General features: G+C 34.8%; 1 non-coding gene across 1 annotated transcript; it reads left to right on the top strand.

Moving 5' to 3' along the window:
- Positions 1–807: 807 nt before the first annotated feature.
- LOC133787253 (small nucleolar RNA R71) lies at positions 808–914 on the top strand. Its single transcript, XR_009872284.1, has one exon. It is a non-coding gene; the product is annotated as a small nucleolar RNA R71 (small nucleolar RNA).
- The last annotated feature ends 2,530 nt before the right edge of the window (positions 915–3,444 follow it).

Raw genomic sequence — 3,444 nt, 5'->3', positions numbered from 1 at the left:
CCTCATTTATTTGGATTGAAGAGGGTTTACTCTCATGCCCAAAATATTTCTTGGACACTTCTAACTCCTTACCACTTCTCAAATTGATTAATTTTCACTACTCTTTACCTTCTTGTCTTGGATTTATAGTCTCACTTGATAATGAACCTTGGGGCCGACTTCACACTCATTAGCAAGTTTTGCAACATGAATCTCCAAGTTTCTCATATAATCCTTTAACATATTCTCCATTGGACTAGGTGGGGATGCTTGTGGCATAGGGATTTGTTGTTGAGAAAAACCAGGTGGATAAGTAGGCCTGGGGGCATAGACAAAGTGTTAGGACCAGCCCTTTGATTGCTCCATGAGAAATTAGGGTGTTTCCACCATTTTTAATTGTAAGAATATGAATTAAGGCCATTTCTATTATGATTTCCCATGTAACACACAAATGCAGTATTAGAGGGACAATTGTCAAAGGTGTGACCATCACCACAATACACACAAGAAACTTCTACAAGCTACCCCCTTTGTTGACCCATTTGTGGAGGCATACCCATACTCATATTCTTAAGAATAATTGACATAGAAGAAACTTGGGCCGCCAATGAAGTAAGTGCATCAACCTCATGAACATCGGCCACTTTCCTCCTCGTAAGTGCTCTAGTAGTTGGCCATTGATAGTTATTGTTGGAGATTCTCTCCAGCATTTCATAAGCTTCATTGTATGACTTAGCAAAAAGTGCCCCATTTGCTGAAGCGTCAACCACCATTCTTGTATGAGAATTTAGACCATTATAGAAGGTCTCCATTTGGATGCAATGAGGGATGCCATGATCAGGGCATTTTCTTAGTAACTCTTTGAACTACTCCCATGCTTCATATAAAGACTCTTCATCTAGTTGTTGGAAAGAAGTGATCTCATTTCGCAGCTTGGCATTCTTGGTGGGTGGGAAGTATTTCGTCAAGAATCGCTCTACTAATTCTGGCCAAGTAGTCACTGAATCTGATGGGAGGGATTTCAACCAAGCCCTTGCTCCATCTCTCAAAGAGTATGGAAACAACTTTAGTCTCAAGGCATTTTCTGTAACTTTGGGCAACTTGAAAGAATCACTCACTTCAATTAATAGACGAAGATGAAGGTGGGGATCTTCGATAGGCATCCCACTGAACTGTCCCACAGTTTGAAGCATTTGGAACGTGACTCGCTTTAATTCAAACTGTGTTGCTTGTATTTCTGGTCCCACAATGCCTGGATTGAGCTCATTGAAGAGGGGGAGAGCATATTGCCTAATAGCACGATCTCTGTCATTAGCCATAATAACTGCATTTTGCCCATTATTAGCAGCTACTCCCCCTTGAACTACTCTTTCTTGAGAGGCTCCTTGTTGAGCTCCTTGCTCAGCATCCATCACTACTACTTCCCTGTTGAATTTTTGTACTTTTCTCCTTCTTCTGAATGTACGTTCAATTTCTGGATCAAGGGGAAGTAGTTCAGGGTCTTGACTCTCGTTCATACACTGTTTGAACCTGAATTTGCACGAGAATCACCCAAGTTATCACAAAAGAAAATTAAACCAAATTGTAAGATAATTAATATCACAATAATTAACTTTAAACAGTCCCCGACAACGGCGCCATAAACTTGTTGTGTAAATGTAAGCAAATAAAATTGTGCAAGTGTACACAGTCGAAAACACAAGTAATACAATAGCAAGTACCAGATATTGTCTCCACAAGGACTATTTTTTTTTAGTTTTTAATTGTGAAACTAAGTTCTAACAAAATGACTTAAAACCGTGAAAATTAATTAAAAATATTGTGGTCTAAGAACTAAGTAATTAAGTACTAATTAAAAGCAGAAAAATAAAAGAAACAACTCAAGAAAATTATATCAAGGAGTAAAAAATAGTATGATGGCAGCTAGAATAATTATCCCCCTAATATGCAACTCTAACAGTGATGCTGGAATGATGTTGCAGCAACAGGTGGTTTATTAGTCAAGAATTCCAATTAATTTTCATAGGCTTTTGTCATAGAACTATGATTCTATTATTTTAATTAAACCACATATGTCTATGATAATTTAATTAATATATGAGTATATCACTGCAATATTGAATCAAAGAATTCAAGCATGCACCATTCAAATTGTGTGTCAATTAAGTCCAAACTTTTCAGATTTGAAAATTAACCCAACTACTTACTAAAGGTGATCAATCAATAGAAAGTATTAATCATGAGAAATATTTGAATGAATAAATCTCAAGTGGCATTTAGCATCAAAATCAAAATATCATAAGTCACATATTAGGGTTCAAATTATCCTAGCTAATTAGAGTTTAGCTCATGGTTACAAACTCAAAAACACCTAAATAATAACAATTTATATTTAGAAAATGACAAGAAAAATTTAAGAAACTAAGAGTAAAGAGAGTATTTTATAAGTTTAACCTATAGTTTATAAATATTAATTTTAACATAAGGTTTCATTAATATAGCTGGTCCTAGAAATATTATTTATTATAACCTTTAGATAGAATAATTAAGGATGTGACACTTGTCACATGCATGTTTATTAAGGATTTTAGATTAATAAATTAATAAAGGATAGATCTAGAAGCTCTAAAACTTCCAGCAACTGTTAGGATCATGTTTTATTTAGTCAAAGTTGTTTTAACAAACTTCAAGTGTGCTGAAAATGTGCAAAAACGTGTTTAAAATATCAGCGTATGCCGATATATCGCACCTATAGGGGTCGATATGTTGCCTATGGATGATAGAGAAAACAAGTCGACTTCGCACGAACGAAACCACGGAGGCTCGGGAATATGGGGAGGTGATATATCGGCTCCACACACATATTTTTGAAATTTTGTGGAACCAAATTAGAAACAGCCTCAACAACTTAGATTTGCTCCTGAACGTTTTTGACCGAGTTCTTGGTATCTGTTGAATCAAAAATTCAAATTTATTCAATTATTATTCTTTTATTTATTCTTTTTGAAAAGGGTTAGTTTCACTCCTTGAACTCTATAAATAGGACCTTGCACTCATCCATTTGCTTCATCATTTAAGCATTCTTCAGAGGCTCCAAGCTGATAAGTTTATTCTAGAGAGAAAACACTAAGGTTTTGGGTTAAAAGCTTTTCCAATCTAAGCTTTTCTAAACACTTGGGAAGTAAGATAGAGTGATATTTTAGTATTGAGGTGTAGATTGGAGTTCTAGTCTATCCAAGGTATTCTTATCCTCAGGTTTAATTCATTATAGTTCTTTTATTTTCTTCCATTTAGATTCTAACTCGTTATTATGGCTTTTGGTTAGGTTTTTAAGTTTCTTGAAACTTAAGGTTTCTGGTAAATTTCTATCTTGATGGTTTAGATCTTCTTTTTCATCTTCATTTGTTTAGAAACTTATGATTCTTATTGTTTGGTTTTAGGAGTTTTCCAATCCTGTTCTTGTCT

This window comes from Humulus lupulus, chromosome 6 (genome assembly GCF_963169125.1).
Source record: "Humulus lupulus chromosome 6, drHumLupu1.1, whole genome shotgun sequence".
In the NCBI taxonomy this organism is placed as follows: domain Eukaryota; kingdom Viridiplantae; phylum Streptophyta; class Magnoliopsida; order Rosales; family Cannabaceae; genus Humulus; species Humulus lupulus.
Note: the sequence above shows the minus strand (reverse complement) of the source record. Positions and strands in the feature narration are given on the sequence as shown.